General features: G+C 36.6%; 1 protein-coding gene across 1 annotated transcript in view; it reads right to left on the reverse strand.

Moving 5' to 3' along the window:
- The window catches only part of LOC143641391 (putative N-acetylated-alpha-linked acidic dipeptidase), a 306,658-nt gene that overhangs the window by 95,083 nt on the left and 191,144 nt on the right, over window positions 1–20,431 (reverse strand). The window lies entirely within an intron of this gene.

The raw sequence follows: 20,431 nt of genomic DNA on the forward strand, positions 1-20,431 counted from the left end.
TAAACATGCAGAAAATAATGAGAGAAACATTAATTTGATCACAAAATATCCAGTTTTTTTTGACTATTTTATAAGTTCCTTTTAAAAAAGATTCCTAAAATTTGAAAATATTTTCCTTTAGATTATTTCATTTAACATCTGTATTTGTGGTATGTGATAAAGTGAAATAAGCAACCAGTTTTTTCAGGTAATTCAGTTGTAAATTATTCCCTTATTACTTTAAATTATACATGTTGTTGATATCAACATTCTCAAACAACTGAGATAGTTCTTTTGCCTTGCTTGTGAGGATACAACCAATGCAGAAATAACGCTTGTGTTCAATATTAGAGTAACCAAAGTATCTGTTAACTGTGTGGTGTTCAGAAAAACACAAGTGATAAGGTGATAGAAATATGATGAGAATTACTTTTTACCATTATCTCTATTCTAACTTTATATTTATGTACCATATGCAAGTACCCCTTCTAATAACACTCATTTTTTGATAGCCAACAGATTTAACTTAAAAACACATCGTAATATTGGATTTGAGACTCTTAAGTATTTGTTTTATCTGATCTTAGAGCATTTTGAAATTTAATTTTTAAATTTATTATTGAAAGAAAATATTCTGATATTTTCTAAACAATCCTAGTCAATAAAATCAAATCGAGCAGAAAGCTGGGTTGCTGTTTTGTTTACCTGGGCATGCCACTGAAGTCAGGTGAAGGACTCTTTTTATTCCAGCTCTCATAAAGAGATTTGCCTTTAAAACCTTCATCAGGGCTTTGAAGCTACACAAATTAATGGAAGAAAGGAAAATACTTTAAAAAATAGATGCAGTAAAACTTACATGTCTGTTGTTAACCAGGGAGTTAATTATAGTTACACAAAACAAGAAATGCAATCTTTATATTAGCAGTCCTTAAAAACTGTGGAGTTGGGGTGTCACCCAGTGGTCCAGCAAATGAATAAATAAATTAATTACAATAATTAGTTTCTGACATTAAATAGAAATTCTCATGTTATTATGTATGGGAATGACTACATTAAGAAAAGTCCATAAGGTACATAGAAAAGAAGACCGCATCAAATTATTATCAAACCATTTTCTTTAGAAAATGTATAATTTTGTTTTGTCTACTTTTCTAAATTGGGCTAGGTGACTCTCAAAAGCATATATTTTCCCTTTTCTTAGAAAAGAAAAATGAAAGGAAGTGAACTGGTTAAGGGAATATATTCTTTTTTAATATCTATATTTTTAGTTATAGGAGGACACAATATCTGTGTTTTATTTTTATGTGGGGCTGAGGATCAAAAACAGCACCTTATGCATGCAAGGGAAGTGCTCTCCCTCTGAGCCACAATCCCAGCCCCCAGAATGTATCCTTCTTAGGACTTCTTCTTGTCAGAAAGATTGTCAAAGCCATTAAGTAATATATGTATATATGCATATAAAATATAATATAAATATTTTATTCAACCAATTATTTGTGTAATTGTGTTACACATTACACTCATTTTCTGGTTTCATAAATGAGAAAAATAAGGAAGTAAAACATGACCTATTTTACAATTCTGCACTTTTATGGAACTCTATACCCAGAATATTACAAGTTGTACCAAAATCAGGCAGCAAACTAAACTAACATTCCCCAGTTATTTACAGATAATTGAACAATAATGGTATAAAGTGTTTGTATTTTCTATTAATGAAAATCAAATGAACTAATTTTCAACAAGTGCAATTCAGATACCTTTTGGAGCAGCTACACTTTTTAAGAGCCTTTGTAAATGCCAGGGATTCATAGACCAATAAGGCACATAACAAACTTTCTACAGTCGGGGTGGCCAGGAAAATGTGGAAATCAGTATCCTATGTGCTATAAGAGATGCATATGCAAAAGTTTATAGGGACACAAGTTAAATTTATAAAACATGAAAAGCAATTATTTCACTCAAGCTTATAATTTAACATCAAACTTCACATAAGGAATAGGATAACTCCATTAGCCAACGGGGGAGGGGAATATATATATATTATATATATATATATATATATATATATATATATATATATGCATATATATATTATATATATATATGCACATACATACATACACACACATATAATATATATATATATATATATATATATATATATATATATTAAACATTGTAAAAATATACCACCAAGTTGTTATTTTACCAGCAAAATTTGAAATACTACAAATTATTCTCCCAAAACAAATAAGAAAACTAAAAATTTTCAAGCACTACACAATTCAAACCTGACCTAGAGAGCAACATTTTTTGCAATTATAACCAGAGGCCACAAATTCAGTTAGCAAATAAAAATAACTGCCAAGTTTCCTTAGCATGTATTGTGAATTACTTGAATAGTGGGAATTCATGAAATACCAGGTCTCAGATACTTAAATATTGTATGTTGTGTGGTAATTTATAAAACTCCATCCAAACAATGGAGCTCATAAATGCTAGACTAATAAATGTTTTCAAATTGATTTTTCAATTTCAATAGAAGTTATATGGTTAAATTCCATGCTTTTGAAACCAAAGCTTAATGACATGTATTATAACTTATAATTCCTCCTGAAGAAAATTGTTTTTCTTGGAAATTACATTGTTTATTTCTGATTCTATTCAGTGAACAGGTTTTCTGTTGCCCTTATGGTTTTCTTTCCATTCACTTCAGACAATTAGCAGAAACAAAAATCTGTCATGCCAAACCCCCTTCATTCTTACTAACTTGGATAAGGACCAGAGTTATGAAGTATGAAGGTTAAAGAGATTCCTGTCCTACAGAAATTTAGGTATCCACCTTTCTACCATTTCTGGACAAAAGCTGTAACCTGAAGTTCCTGAAAACAGCATTCTGTGAATTCTTCAGTGTTTTCCAATTAAGCTTAGATCCTACTCTCAAAATAGAACTACATGACATCAAAAGTTTTTTTCTCCATAAATTTACAATTTGTACACACATGGAACATAAAATGAAATATATTAACTTCTGCATTTCAAAACGATGATAGATTAAAATTATGTAGCTAAAGCATGAACTAAAAATAATTACATGATTTTTATTAAATATGCTTCAGCACCTATTTGTAAAGCCTTCTGACAAGTGAATTTAGAAAAAAAAAGTAAGGAAAAAGTATGAGTTCATTTACTGAGAACTTTGTACTCACCTGAAGACTCTATAATTGGTCTTGTTAGTGGTTGCAGGAAAATTCATCTAAGTGGCTCATGGGTTCTGTGTTTTCTGGGCTCTCTGGACAACAGCTGAAACCTCCTGAGATTTCCACAGTCTAGTCAACTTCAAGTGCCTCTTTTTTTTTTTCTTCAGGAAACCTTTATATTATATGGGACTCTTAAAGCCCCATCCTGATTAGGTTTATGCAGGATCGAGTATCATAAGAAAAAAAGGTCAAGTCCATTCCTTGATCCATTTAACTCTTTTACCAATCTCCTTAATACATTACAGACACACTTAGTGCTGGTTTTTCTCTTTTTCTCTCTCTCTCTCTCTCTGGCCCTGGTGATAGAACCCAGGACAATCTTTCTACCACTGAACAACATTCCCACTCTCTGTGTGATTTCTCAAATATACCCCATAGGAAATGTTATATTTAAATTTCTATTATACAGCTTTCTCTCAGTCCTATTTTCATAGCTGATAATATTTTAACCTACTACTTGAACATACATTTTTCTCTTCTCACAAATGTCTGTCCTTTCTTCTTTATTATCTAGAATCCTTTATCATCTTCCCTTTCCTCCTGGCCATTTAAATCCTTTCACTCCTGCCAAATTTTTACCAGCCTTTAGAATTGAAAATTGGAAGACCAATGATTTATTGGGGGTAATTTGAGAAAAGTAAAAGTACAGATTCAATTATCTGGCATGCTGATTTGATTTTGAATTTAGGAATATAACAAAGGCACAAAAATGAAAAAAAAAGTAATGATCTTGTTTGAAGCAATTTGAGTAAACTTAAATTTGTCAAAATATATCATGATTCAAAAAATGACATACGAACAAAGACTATTTGGCTATATAAGATTTCTTTTCTTTTTTTTTTTTTTTACAAAGTACCAGAGATTGCACTCAGGGGCACTTGGCACACTTAACCACTGAGCTTCATATTGGCACTTTTCATATTTTTTTTGAGACTGAGCCTCACAAAGTTGCTGAGGCTGACCTCAAACCTTGGACCCTTCTGCCTCAGTCTCTTGAGTCTCTAGGAATACAGGCATGTGTCACCACACTTGGTAGCTTCAACATATTTTTAAAGATATATTTTATCTACACAAATTTTATATCTAAATAAATTACTAACTAGTAATTAACTGAATAAAACTAATAATGAATTGTTATATGGAAAAGATTACAGTAATGAGATGTTTCAATAAGTGGTTAGCTTTACAAAGTAGTAACTAACATGAAAGTAGAGGGGTGCATGCTTTTAAATTCAAGTTACTCTGGGAGGTTGAGGCATAAGGATTCCAAATTTATCCCTGAGTTAAACACCCAGTAACACAACTTAGGAAAGGCAGGTTCCCCTTCTTCCAGTGATGACTGAGCTGAGTCTTAAGGAATTCGTAAATCCAAGAGGGTAAAGAGAATACAAAATAATTTTGGCTCATATAAGTTCTTCTTTGGCAATGATAACACACACACACACACACACACACACACACACACACACACACAAACAATGTCCACATCCTATCTTCATTGTAATCTCTTCCCCTCTTCTCCATCAGCACAGTGAATGTGACCTGCTCTCTCAATACACAATCATAATATTGGTCCCAAGAAGGGAATCATAAGGCTGCCAAGGTATAGGAAAACTTCTTTGTAAAAAACTGAGGGCACAAGTGAAAACAAAACCTTTTTTTTTTTTTTTTTACATTGCAAGTAAAAAGGATTGGGTGTGTTATCCGCATGATACACCAGTCTTCTCATCATTTTTTCTGAATTTCATTAACACTAAGGTCCCTACATCAATTTGAAATGGTCATAAAACAGGTAGAAGATGGTAAAAATATCAAACTTACTCAGAGTTAAGAGGAATCAAATATTTACTGATTGCCTATCATGCACACTACAGTAAGTTTTATATACTTCACTTAAAATATAAACATAGTTCTAGTTATTTGTTCACAGAAGCACTCCTACCCCCAGGATGGTCTATATTTTAATTGGTCTTTCACTTTAAGTGTAAATTATAATGAAACAATTGATCTTTTTCCAAAGATGTATATCATATGACCAAATACAGGTTTCATTTCAAAGTAGTGCACTGTGAGCTGGGTATCACTGGGCTCTCTGAAGAAAACTGACTTCACTCCAGCAGTAGAGTCAGTAAGTGATCAAGGCCATTTTCTTCTTAAAATAATAAATTTGTGGTTTTAAAAGTTAACTATCATATTTTTGCACACTTGTATGTAAGTGTGCAATGTCAACTCATGGCATTCAAGATGCTATTTCACTACTTAAATGTAGGATTCCTTTATTCTCAATTCCTGAGTATCATTTGTCCAGCATCAGGACTTCCTGGTTTCACCACTAAGTAAAACTCAAGATAGGAATGAGGAGGGTTCAGCAATCATGTTTCTGAGGAAAAGACAGCTGATTTCTGTTTTTAACCAGAGGTATCTTTCAAAAGTGGTAGTTGTTAGCCGGCATGATGGCACACACCTGAAATCCCAGTGGCTCAGGAATCTGAGGCAATAGGGTCCCAAGTTCTATGTCATCTTCAGCAACTCAATGTGGCTAAGTAACTTAGAGTGATCTTGAATCAAAAGGGCTGAAATTTTGGTTTAGTGGTTAAGTGCCTCCTGGGCTTAATCTCTGGTGGAAGAAGAAGGAGGAGGAGGAGGAGGAGGAGGAGGAGGAGGAGGAGGAGAGAAAGAAAGAAAGAAAGAAAGAAAGAAAGAAAGAAAGAAAGAAAGAAAGAAAGAAAGAAAGAAATAAGCAAAAGAAGAAAAAGGAAAAGTAATTACTTTTGAAGCTCCAAACTTATCATTTAAATAAGAAAATGGTCTCTATCACTCACTGCCTTTTCAAATGCTGGAAAAGTCAATTTTCTTCACAGAGTCCAGTGATACCCAGATCATGGTGCACTACTAATATGGTCAATTTAAGATGTCCCTCACCCCTCCAGCCAGCCCTCATTTCTCTGGGCCCATTCTTTTCCTGCTGGGCTATGTGATCCTCCCCTTTCATGTTTCTATTCTCCCTCTGACTCTCTATCTATTCTCAGCTTCACCAGAGGATTGTTTCTTGCCTGTGTTCAAACTCTGGCCAGTCATCACCACACTGCTTTTGGGATCTACCAGTATAACTCACTAACCAGCTTGTTTGTACAGGTCATCACCCCTGGAAAGCATGCTGTGTCACCAGCAGGAAGCACTGTTTAAAGGTTCAGGACCACAACCCCAGAGGGTACCTGAGAAAGAGGCCTAAAATGTTTGTCTCCTAAGAATACCAGATGTGAGTTTAGAGATATGTTAACTAAATATTAAGTGTCAGATTAGTTTATAGAATAGTAATAGAACTATTTACTTTCAGTGAAAATCAACAAGATATTATGCAATTTTTAAAAAGATCAATTTGAAAATACTAATGCAAGCAGAAGAAACATACCCTGAACACATTAAGCTCACTAATTTAAATAAAACATTTCAAGATTGATACATAGACCAGAGGTAAAGGTATTAATAGAGAATATCAGCCCACCCAATGTGTATAAGATATTTAATTTTTTTAAAAAATGGTCTCTCAAAGATTGTACTGCTTGGTTTTCAAAAAGATCAAGTTTTTATGCAGTTTTCTGATTCACAGTAAAATGTACTAACTTAAAAAGATGTCTATACTTTAGCTATCTTCTACAATTTTTTTCTGGCCTATCTTCAAACTGAGATCTGGGTGTTTTTAACCTAAGAAATGTTATGTACTCTGTATATTTTAATGGTATATTGGTGACTCACAGTGTGTGTATTAAATGAGAAAAAGATTCTCTACCAAGATACATTTTTCAAAGGGAAAGATATACAAATGGGTCTATGCAAAGTAAACATTAACTTTGATAGACTTCAGTGTAGGACATTCTATCACAAACATATTTGCCATTTTCCCCCCAGAGCTGTTTAACTTTCAAATTATGAAATTTAAAAGTTAAGAATTTTAAAAATCTTTTTCAGTGAGACTATCATTTCAGGATTTGTTTTTCATTTCCCATGATCTTCAACCAAGTTCTGAGTGCTTAAAACTCTGTGACTAGTCTTTGGGAGCTTGGTTAGCACATCTGCAACACCTGTGGTGGAAGAATTTGCAGTTAACACAGGCAGCAACTGAGGCAGCTGTCCACACACAACAATTTCATTTGTCAGATGGTCTGCAGCTTTCTCAAGTTTGCCTTGAGGTAGTAACTCTTCACCAAGCTGTATTTCTTCAAGGAAGACTTTATGAACAGCTTTAGAATTTTTAAGATACTGTAACTTGGAAAACCCACTCTCTCCTGGGCAAACTTCTGCTTTTCTTTTCCTTCCTGAAGTTTGTCCTTGAAGTTGGAGGTGCTCTTCCTCTTGTAATTGAGGTAAATGCTGTAGCAGATGATGAGCTATACATACCCTTGTGGCCCTTGCACTGTTTGGGCTGACCCCTTCACTAGGTACAGGGAGTGCCACTGCCCTGTCCTCAGAGTAGATGGTGGCTGTGATGAGAGAGAGAGGAACTTTAAAGAATTTTTATTTATGGTAAAGTTTATGTACTGATTGTTTTTCACTTATCAGGCTTTGCTCTGCTTTAAATACCATAAATTGTAGTTTCCTGACATGACCTTCTTAGTCTCCTTTGCTGCTTTCTCTTTCATTGGGATGTGTGTATTTTCTTAGTCCTTAACTCACCATACCTGATGCTTTGATCTATCATAATTATATTGAGTCCAAAATTGTTATCAATATATGTCAGAAACTCAGAATTCATCTGACTTCTAAATCCTGCTTAGTTTTTCAGCATGTTGTGTTTTTCTTTGTTAACTAAGTACCCAACAGCCCACATCCTTCCCCTTTGTATTTAGTATGTTTCCCTTGCTTCTTCTCCATCAACACAATCATAAATATTGTGTCCAGGAAGAGTGTCAAAAGGCTGCCAGGCTCTACTGTAATCTTAGTAAATTTTCTTTATAATTAAACTTTCTTTAAGTTTTGCATCTTGTTAAACACAAAATAAGTAGAGATGATAAACTAGTGGAGGAGAAAATAGAATTTTTCAACTGATGGCCTCCATTTTGACAAGAGAAGATGAGGTTATTTTAAAGACAAAGGTCTTTGAAAGACTCATTTTGTATATAATTGCATACTTATGTATTTTGCACAGTGGAGACTCTTCTATCATATTTTATTAAACAAAAATTTATTGAATACTGTTTTGAATTCATTTCTTCTCTGCCCTCTCAGCTTACTCTCAGTGCCTCATGCTTGGTAGCCAGGAACTCTATCAGTGATCTGCACTGTCAGACAAATACCTGACTCTTTTTACTTTTTTTTTTTTGAGTATTTAGGAGATCTTTAATGGTTTTGTTACATATATGCAAAAGAAAAATAATGAGACTAGAATCTTCTCCTTGTTAACCAGACTTTGTTTAAAAAAAGTGAAATTATATGCAATAAGTGAAAATTTTGATATTCCTGTGTTGTAAAGTGGGGGATGGGGGATGTGCTATTTGTATTTTCATTTAATATAGAATTTTACCATGGTTGTGAACATAGATTACATGAAAAAAATTTTGTGTGTGTGTGTGTGTGTGTGTGTGTGTGTGCTACTAGCGATTGAAACAAGTATTATGCATGCAAGGCAAGCACTTTAAATTACAAGGCACAAGGTGGGAGTAAGGCTGATAGCAGAGGTTAGAAAGTGACGTGTATCTGGAAGGATAGCAGAATGAAATAGACATTATTATTGCTGTGTGTATATACGTGACTGCATGACCAATGTGATTCTGCAAACTGTACTCTCAGAAAAATGACAAATTATATCCCATCTGATTCAAATATGTGATATGTCAAGGTCATTGTACTTTCATGTGTAACTAATTAAAACAAATAAAAATTAAAAAAAAAAGAAACTGAGATGTATGACTTCAAATGGAGCCCTGCATGCATTTTAAATAATTCATTTTAGAATTCATTTAGCATCTATTAATTTTTAAATCTTGACTTCACTATATGGGATGCAGAGATAAAAATAACATTGCTGACATTACCACACACTAAGAGGCAGCATTATTCATTCAATTAAGTACAATACCGTAATCCAAAACTCTAAACTTCTAAATTTGCTGTTATAAAAGATGGCATTGGCTGCGACCCACTGGCAGGTCAGGCCCAGCAACCTGCGGAGGGGCACAGCTGCCCCACGCGCCTCCAAGGTAGGCGGAACCGTGACCTCCAACAGAACACGCCCAGCGGCCTGCCAGACACATTGCCCCGGTTGGGGGAGGGGCAGAGCCACCGCGCGCCTGCAAGGTAGGCGGACCCGCGACCCACCAGCAGAACAGGCACAGCAATCCGTAGAGTGGCAGAGCCACCCCCCCCACGCCTGCAAGGTAGGTGGACCTGCGGCCCACCGGCAGGTCAGGCCCAGAAACCTGCAGAGGGGCACAGCTTCCCCACGCGCCTGCAAGGTAGGCAGAACCGTGACCACCGACAGAACAGGCCCAGTGGCCCACCAGACACATCGCCCCGGTTAGGGGAGGGGCAGAGCCGCCGCGCCTGCAAGTTAGGCAGACCTGCGACTCACCAGCAGATCAGGCCCAGCAACCCGCCGAGTGGCAGAGCCATCCCCCACACCTGCAAGGTAGGTGTACCTGCCACCCACCGGCAGGTCAGGCCCAGAAACCCGCGGAGGGGCACAGCTGCTCCACGCGCCTGCAAGGTAGGCGGAACCGTGACCACCGACAAAACAGGCCCAGTGGCCCGCCAGACACATCGCCCCGGTTGAGGGAAGGGCAGAGGAGCCACCAGCGCCTGCTAGGTAGACAGACCTGCAACCAACAGACAGAACAGGCCTAGCGGCCAGCAGAGGGGCAGAGCCGCTGCTCGCGCCTGCAAGGTAGGCGGACCTGCGACCCACCAGAAGAACAGGCCCACCGAAAGTACAGGCCCAGGGGCCTGCTGGCATGGTAGGCACATTGCCCCAATTGGAGGAGGGGCAGAACCACCGCCAAAGCCTGCGAGGGAGACTTTGCAACTATACAAGAGCAATATAAATATATAGGGGGAAAATCAATAACACAACAGTTTCACCAAGCAGAAAGAAACGCGATCAGTATGAAAAGACAAGGAAAGAAAGGACCACAAGCAATGCAGGTCAACTCAACTTTAGAAGAGGTAATATGTGCAGCAGATGGAATGTCAGATAAAGAATTCAGGATATACAGGCTTCAGATGATCTGGAGTCTCAAGGAAGACATTAGACAGCAAAATCAGACAATGAAAGACCACTTCGACCACTTCGACCACTTCGACAATAAATTACATAAACAAATCCAAGAAGCAAAAGATCAATTATACAGGGAAATAGAGGTTATAAAAAACAAACAAACAGAAATCCTAGAAATGCAGGAAGCAATAGACCAACTTAAAAACTCAATTAAGAATACTACCAGCAGAGTAGAACACTTAGAAGATAGAACATCAGACAATGAAGACAAAGTATTTCAACTGGAGAAGAACATAGACAGCTCAGCAAAACTGTTAAGAAACCATGAGCAGAACATTCAAGAAATATGGGATAACATAAAGAGACCAAACTTAAGAGTCATTGGGATACAGGAAGGTATAGAGGTCCAAACCAAAGGAATGAGCAAAATATTCAAAGAAATAATACAAGAAAACTTCCCAGACTTGAAGAATGAGACAGAATCCCAAATCCTAGAAGCCTACAGGACACCAAATGTGCAAAATCATAAGAGATCCACACCTAGACACATTATAATGAAGATGCCCAACATACAGAATAAGGAGAGAATTTTAAAAGCTACAAGAGAAAGGAAGCAGATTACATTTAGGGGTAAACCAATCAGGATAACAGCTGATCTTTCAACACAGACTCTGAAAGCTAGAAGATCCTGGAATAACATATTTCAAACACTGAAAGAAAATGGGTTCCAACCAAGAATTGTGTATCCAGTGAAATTAAGCTACAGGATGGAAGATGAAATTAAAACCTTCCATGATAAACAAAAGTTAAAAAAATTTGCAGCTAGAAAACCATCTCTTCAAAACATCCTCGGCAAAATATTACAGGAAGAGGAAATAAAAAATATCAATGAAAACCAACAGCGGGAGGTAGTACAGTAAAGGGGGGGGGGGATAATCAAAGAGGAAAACAAACCATGTTTAGTAGCATAAATAAACAAATATGGCTGGAAGAATAACCCATATCTCAATAATAACCCTAAATATTAATGGTTTAAACTCACCAATTAAGAGACACAGGCTAGTAGAATGGATCCAAAACAAGACCCAACAATATGCTGCCTTTAGGAGATGCATTTGATAGGAAAAGACATACATAGACTGAAGGAGAAAGGTTGGGAAAAATCATATCACTCATATGGACTTTGGAAACAAGCAGGAGTGTCCATACTCATATCAAATAAAATAGATTTCAAGCCAAAGTTAATCAAAAGGGATAAAGAAGGACACTACATACTGCTCAAGGGAACCATACACCAACAAGACATAACAATCATAAATATATATGCCCCAAACAATAGTGCAGCTATGTTCATCAAACAAACTCTTCTCAAGTTCAAGAGTCTAATAGACCACCATACAATAATCATGGGAGACTTCAACACATCACTCTCAACACTGGACAGATCTTCCAAACAAAAGTTGAATAAGGAAACTATAGAACTCAATAACATAATTAATAACCTAGACTTAATTGACATATATAGAATATACCACCAAACATCAAGCAGTTACACTTTTTTCTCAGCAGCACATGGATCCTTCTCAAAAATAGATCATATACTATGTCACAGGGCAACTCTTAGAACAATTTAAAGGAGTAGAGATAATACCATGCATCTTATCTGATCATAATGGAATGAAATTGAAAATCAACTATAAAAGAAGTAAGGAAAAATCATGCATCACTTGGAGAATGAACAATAGGTTACTGAATGATCAATGGGTTATAGAAGACATCAAGGAGGAAATTAAAAAATTCTTAGACATAAATAAAAACACAGACACAACATATCGGAATCTATGGGACACATTGAAAGCAGTTCTAAGAGAAAAATTTATTGCTTGGAGTTCATTCCTTAAAAAAAGAAAAAGCCAACAAATAAATAATCTAATACTTCATCTCAAAATCCTAGAAAAAGAAGAGCAAAACAACAGCAAAAAAGTAGAAGGCAAGAAATAATTCAAATCAGAGCTTAAATTAATGAAATCGGAACAAAAGAAACAATTGAAAAAATTAACAAAACTAAAAGTTGGTTCTTTGAAAAAATAAATAAAATCAACAGACCCTTAGCCATGTAATGAAGAGAAGAAGAGAGGGAACTCAAATTACTAGCATACGAGATGAAAAGGCAATATCACAACAGACACTTCAGAAATACAGAAGATTATCAGAAATTATTTTGAATCCTTATACTCCAATAAAATAGAAGATAGTGAAGGCATCGATAAATTTCTTAAGTCATATGATCTGCCCAGATTGAGTCAGGAGGATATTGACAACCTAAACAGACCAATATCAACTGAGGGAATAGAAGAAACCATCAAAAGATTACCAACTAAGAAAAGCCCAGGACTGGATGGGTATACAGAAGAGTTTTACAAAACCTTTAAAGAGGAACTAATACCAATACTTTTCAAGCTATTTCAGGAAATAGAAAAAGAGGGAGAACTTCCAAATTCATTCTATGAGGCCAACATCACCCTGATTCCTAAACCAGACAAAGACACTTCAAAGAAAGAAAACTACAGACCAATATCTCTAATGAACCTAGAAGCAAATATCCTCAATAAAAGTCTGGCGAACCGGATAAAAAAACATATAAAAAAAATTGTGCACCATGATCAGGTAGGATTTATCCCTGGGATGCAAGGTTGTTTCAATATATGAAAATCAATAAATGTTATTCACCACATCAATAGGCTTAAAAATAAGAACCATATGATCATCTCAATAGATGCGGAAAAAGCATTCAACAAAGTACAGCATCCCTTTATGTTCAAAACTCTAGAAAAACAAAGGATAACAGGAACATACCTCAATATTGTAAAAGCTATCTATGCTAAGCCTCAGGCTAGCATCTATCTGAATGGAGAAAAACTGAAGGCATTCCCCCTAAAATCTGGAACAAGACAGGGATGCCCTCTCTCACCACTTCTGTTCAACAGAGTTCTCGAATCACTGGCCAGAGCAATTAGACAGAAAAAAGAAATTAAAGGCATAAAAATAGGAAAAGAAGAACTCGAATTATCACTATTTGCAGATGACATGATTCTATACCTAGCAGACCCAAAAGAGTCTACAAAGAAACTATTCGAGCTAATAAATGAATTCAGCAAAGTGGCAGGATATAAAATCAACACGCATAAATCAAAGGCATTCCTGTATATCAGCGACAAATCCTCTGAAATGGAAATTAGGACAACCACTTCATTCACAATATCCTCAAATAAATAAAATACTTGGGAATCAACCTAACAAAAGAGGTGAAAGACTTATACAATGAAAACTACAGAATCCTAAAGAGAGAAATAGAAGAAGATCTTAGAAGATGGAAAAATATACCCTGTTCATGGATAGGTAGAACTAACATCAACAAAATGGCGATATTACCAAAAGTTCTCTATAGGTTCAATGCAATGCCAATCAAAATCCCAACAGCATTTCTTGTAGAAATAGAGAAAGCAATCATGAAATTCATATGGAAAAATAAAAGACCCAGAATAGCAAAAACAATGCTAAGCAGGAAGTGTGAATCAGGCGGTATAGCTATACCAGACTTCAAACTATACTACAGAGCAATAGTAACAAAAACAGCATGGCACTGGTACCAAAACAGGCGGGTGCACCAATGGTACAGAATAGAGGACACAGAAGCCAATCCACAAAATTATAACCATCTTATATTTGATAAAGGGGCTAAAAGCATGCAATGGAGGAAGGATAGCATCTTCACCAAATGGTGCTGGGAAAACTGGAAATCCATATGCAACAAAATGAAACTGAATCCCTTTCTCTCGCCATGCACAAAAGTTAACACAAAGTGGATCAAGGAACTTGATATCAAATCAGAGACATGGAGTCTGATAGAAGAAAAAGTTGGCTATGATCTACATACTGTGGGGTCGGGCTCCAAATTCAAACTAAAAGGTTTTTTCTCAGCGAAAGAAACAATAAGAGAGGTAAATAGGGAGCCTACGTCCTGGGATCAAATCTTTACTCCTCACACTTCAGACAGAGCCCTAATATCCAGAATATACAAAGAACTAAAAAAATTAGAGAAGAAGATAACAAATAACCCAATCAACAAATGGGCTTAGGACCTGAACAGACATTTCTCAGAGGAGGACATACAATCAATCAACAAGTACATGAAAAAATGCTCACCATCTCTAGCAGTCAGATAAATGCAAATCAAAACCACCCTAAGATACCATCTCACTCCAGTAAGATTGGCAGCCATTAGGAAGTCAAACAACAACAAGTGCTGGCGAGAATGTGGGGAAAAGGGTTCACTTGTACATTGCTGGTGGGACTGTAAATTGGTGGGGCCAATTTGGAAAGCACTATGGAGATTTCTTGGAAAGCTCGGAATGGAACAACCATTTGACCCAGCTATTCCCCTACTCGGTCTATTCCCTAAAGACCTAAAAAGAGCACACTATAGGGACACTGCTACATCCATGTTCATAGCAGCACAATTCACAATAACAAGACTGTGGAACCAACCTAGATGCCCTTCAATAGACGAATGGATAAAAAAAAAAAAAATGTGGCATTTATACACAATGGAGTATTACTCTGCATTAAAAAATGACAAAATCATAGAATTTGCAGGGAAATGAATGGCATTAGAGCAGATTATGCTAAGTGAAGCTCGCCAATCCCTTAAAAACAAATGCCAAATGTCTTCTTTGATATAAGGAGACTAACTAAGAACAGAGTAGGGACGAAGAGCATGAGAAGAAGATTAACATTAAACACGGATGAGAGGTGGGAGGGAAAGGGAGAGAGAAGGGAAATTGCATGAAAATGGAAGGAGACCCTCAGGGGTATACAAAATTACATACAAGAGGAAGTGAGGGGAAAGGGGGAAAAATATAAGGGGGAAAATGAATTATAGTAGAGGGGGTAGAGAAAGATTAGGGGAGGGGAGGGGGGAGGTGGGATAGTAGAGGATAGGAAAGGCAGCAGAATACAACAGACACTAGTATGGCAATATGTAAATCAATGGATGTGCAACTGATGTGATTCTGCAATCTGTATACGGGGTAAAAATGGGAGTTCATATCCCACTTGAGTCAAAGTGTGAAATATGATATATCAAGAACTATGTAATGTTTTGAACAACCAACAATAAAAATTAATTAAAACTTAAAAAAAAGTAAAAAAAATAAAAGATGGCATTGCTTACAAGAATCAGCTCTTTTCTTATCTGTTTCTTAACTCATACATTCATGAATTAGACATAAAATTACAATTATATTTGATATAAGATTATACTTTATGTTTATAAAGTGCTTATCTGGGGCTGGGGATGTGGCTCAAGTGGTAGCGTGCTCACCTGGCATGCATGCGGCCCGGGTTCTATCCTCAGCACCACATACAAACAAAGATGTTGTGTCCCCCAAAAACTAAATAATAAATATTAAAAAATTCTCTCTATCTCTATCTCTCTCTCTTTAAAAAAAAAATAAAATAAAGTGCTTATCTCCCAGGAAACTTTAGGTTGATTCCTACCACCATTTCTTCCTTTATTCTACACATCACATACATTTTCTTTTAATTCCATCAAAAAATTCTAATGTAATACATAATAAATAAAAAATAAATTACATTAAAATGAGCAATTTTTATCTCTTTAATGGATATGTCATAAAGAACTATAGCCCTGCTACAATTTTTCTCAACTTTGACCTAAAGTAGTACTCAAAAACTTTTTTAAAATGAAGCATAAATAAACACACAGACAATAACAAGAAAGCCTTATCCACAATAGCAATAGCACTTGGTAGAAAGTGTCCTGTATTTTTAAATATGTACAAAATTTTTCTGAAATGCAATTAACACAGTTTTTTTCTTAATCAAATAAATGCTAATTAGGAGAGAAGTATTGAAAGTGATATGAGGACAGTGGGAACTAATTCCCCAAACTTGGATAACAATTTCTACAATTTATGTATCCTAGTCATCTCTTGTGCACAACATGTAGGTACCAAGTATGCTAAAACATTAAGATCCAAGTTGTAACAATTATTGATTCATGTGTTTATAAAAGTTATAGGTGGGAGTTCTGAAATAAAGAGATGTAGAGTACTTTTAAAATATTTCCAAATAGCTAAATAAACATAAAAAGAAAAATCAAGTTAACAAAATCAAAGCTTATGAACCATGTCTATAACAAAACTGGAGTACAACATGCTTTCCAAAATGCCAAAATTGGTACAGGTACAGGCAAACCAAAGATAACTACAAGATCCATGGGGTGTCAGAATCTTTTCAGGATGAAGCACAGGAACATAACAGAACATCTGGCAGATTTGAGAATGTCAAAAGTCAGCAACAAGGATTCATCAAAAAGTGTGGAGGGAAACTTTAACAACAACTTAGTAGCGTCATGGTTCATTCCAATGTGCAAGAAGTCTAGGATAAGACTTGAAGGGATTGGGACAATGTGGTTAGTATAATTCTCACACATAACTATCCCTAAAAACCTTCCACAACAAATCTCTCTATGTAGAAAAAGGTACTAAGTGTAAAATGCATATTAAATGAAGGTGGTGCAAAATAATCAGAGATAGAAGATATTCTTATAAAATAAGTGGGAGGAAGAAACATAACAAAGAGAGGGTAAAAAGTAACATATCATATATTGGCATATTCACAAGAGTTTAGCTCTAGTTTGAGAATCCTAGAAAAGCTATCTTGACCAATCCTTGTCTCATAAAAGTTAAAAAGACTAATTTCATAAAGATAATTAGAATAGAGAACATTTTCATTCATACTTACAAAGATTCTAAAGAAAGGACCTTTCAAAATATAATAGACCTTATTTTTAGTAGTGGCTCTAAAATTCCTGAAAGAACCTTGGTCATACATTACAATGAGGTTGTTGACTGCAGTCCCAATCCTAGAAGAATTACATTTGAGCCACCCTGTCAGTCCCCTTCTTGGAAACCCTGACCCCACTTCACTAGGTCAACTGTGATTATTCACCTCAAGCAGTTCCTTACAGTTAATTCCTTTACTCTTTCCTGATGATCTCCTCCTCAAACTTCCTCTTTTAGTTTTTACTGCAACACACCCCACCCACACTCTTTCTACCTGTCCTTGCTCAAAAAATACCTCATTCAAGAATCCCTGATATAGATTTCTACCTATCTACTATCTCCATCTATCCATCCATCACTTTATCCATCCAAATTCACATGTGGAGTGCACAGGATCCTAAATTATATGATGTTGCCACCCCCAGATCATGACTTTTCTACTTCATACAAAGAAATCTGGTATGAGTAACTGAAGATCAGAAGTCAGCTCCTGCATCTAACCTGTAATTCTATCACAAGTTTTTGGATTTCAGAAATGATTCAAGTAAATCAGCTATCCTTGGGGGATGGAGTTTGACAGTATAAGCCCCCAGAAGGTTGACTTTAACTATTCAATTTAACTAGTAAGGGAATGCTGGAGATGAGAAAATGTTTGAGGTAGCTGTCTTACTCTGAGGGGAAGACATGAATTGAAGTTTATCTGTGTTCCTGTTAATATGGTGAGAAATTTTGCTTACTGGCAACACTACATATGTGAACTGGAGAAATCATGAATGCTAAATGTCTTGGGGTGGGGTGCTGCAGTCTGGCTGGGCACAAATCACCTAGCTATCACAAAGCACTTGTATGTTCAAACAGGAAACTTTATTGCCTGAACTCCATCAGCACTCCACGCACACTCCCTGGGAACTCTCTCAGCTCTCTCCCAGGCTCTGTGCCTACCCCACTGGGACCCCGGGAGAACTCCACAGGAACTCCAAAGTAGTGGGTACCCTAGGCAGCAGGAACCACCCTATTCCCCCAGGAGCCACCCTATTGCTGGACAGCAGAGGTCCATATACAACTGAATACACAGCTTAACATAACAATCCTCATCTCAATTGTCCCTGGCATCACCTCTCAACCACTCCCTTCTGGCAGAATGCCATGCATCATCCCCCCTTTGGATTAATAAAACAACCAGCATGTGGCTTAGGGACTCTGCCTGTCTTAGGTTGTCCAATACTACATATGGTCCTTATGCGTCATCGGATGAGCTGACCTCAAGGTGTCAGCCTCCTGTCTTAGGTTGGTAGCATTGCAATTGGATCTTACTCCTCATTGACTACTGGTCCAGCATACAGCCATACTTGTGGATAGGCCTTTGCACCAGTGGGGGGGGGGGTGAAGTTCTTTGCCTCACCTCTGTTGGCCCCCATATTTGGCCTTTGCACCAGTGGGGTAGTGAGGTTCTTTGCCTCACCTCTGCTGGCCCCCAAATTTGGACTTGGTGCCAGTGGGGGTGTGAGGTTCTTTGCCTCACCTCTGTTGGCCCCCAAATTTGGCCTTGGTGCCAGTGGGGGGTGAGGTTCTTTGCCTCACCTCTGTTGGCCCCCAAATTTTAGACCATCACAAGCAGAAGGGAGGAGGATGCAAAATGCCAGGACACCAAGCCAAATGATGGCTCTTTTTGGAAAAATTGTACCAGCAATGACACCATCAGCAAAGATGTCCCAGCACTACCACAATTCGCTGCACCAACAGATAGTTCACAATGCATACAAGTGATACATAGTCCAGGCAAGTTCTGCAAGCAGTTCAAAGCAGAGGAATCCATCAATATGTTCATTTCCTCCCAAAGTAAATTGACTCCTTGATTGAGTATCACTTGTTGAGTTATTATTCATTGATGCATTAGTTTATACAGTTTATTGTGATAGCTATCGAAGAAATTGTAGTTTGGTTTTATCTTTGTCTTCACTGGCACTGGGATGAAGATAGGAATTCTGGCAATGATGGCTAAAAAAAAATTATATAACATTTCAGCAGGCACTAAAAAAACATTTTTCTGAACAATTATATTATCCTGAACATAATTATTAAATATAATGAAAAGGAAAGGTGAAGGTAAACAAGCAGATCTGTTAACCACCTTTAAAAAAAAATCCTCAACAGCTGTTTACCTAATTTAAATTAAACCATTTAAATCACATGAGTAAAAAAAAACTTCAGATCCATTTTTTTATGAGTGCTCCTAATATATATGGACATACGCAATACAGACATACAACACAAAACAGAAGTGTGCACACATAACATACAACACATAAGACAATAGTAAAGGCCTTGTAGCTTTACACAGGTAAAATCTCCATTGCAATGTTTAAAAACTCCACAGCCAATGAATAGAACTGATCATTAAAACATTAACCTAGGTCTGTATGAGCTCAAAAAATAAAATAGAACTTCATGATGTGGGAAATGTCAATAATAATATAGATATGGAAAAAGGCATCCCTGTTGCCACCTGGGTTTGACTCTTCTTTGGATATCCCATCCTTTTTTCTGTAACTTGCATAATGGGTCTGAAGGTATTCCCACATGCAAGCCCCAAGGTTTTTTACATTTGAAATAGGCTTTAATGGTGTTCATTATTCATTAGCCTCCAGGTGTGAGAGAAAAATTGTCGAAAATATAATGATATCAGCTGTTATGGATTTGAGCCAAGTCATCTTTTTGGTCTGTAGAAATCCCTTTTGTTAACCTCTCTGGAATCCAAATGGGCTGCTGTTCTCCCTGTGGAAACACACAAACAGACCCCCAACTCCAGACAATCACTGGGTCAGGACCTTTCCATTGTCCTGTTAGAATATCCTTACAAAGTACCTTGGGCTTATGTACATTTTTTGGACACATATGCCTTTCCACAGCACTAAGCCCTGATGAATCCAAATTTAAAAAGTTTAGAGTAAAAAGGGTTATTTTAAGTTTATCTTTGGGGGATATATACCCCTTTGCAATTCCCTCTTTTTGTTTTAATAAGTACATTTTAATAGTTTGATGAGCTCTTTCAACTATGCCTTGTCCCTGTGGGTTGTATGAGATTCCTGTTATATGAACAATGCCAAATG

Source organism: Callospermophilus lateralis, chromosome 2, assembly GCF_048772815.1.
Source record: "Callospermophilus lateralis isolate mCalLat2 chromosome 2, mCalLat2.hap1, whole genome shotgun sequence".
In the NCBI taxonomy this organism is placed as follows: Eukaryota; Metazoa; Chordata; class Mammalia; order Rodentia; family Sciuridae; genus Callospermophilus; species Callospermophilus lateralis.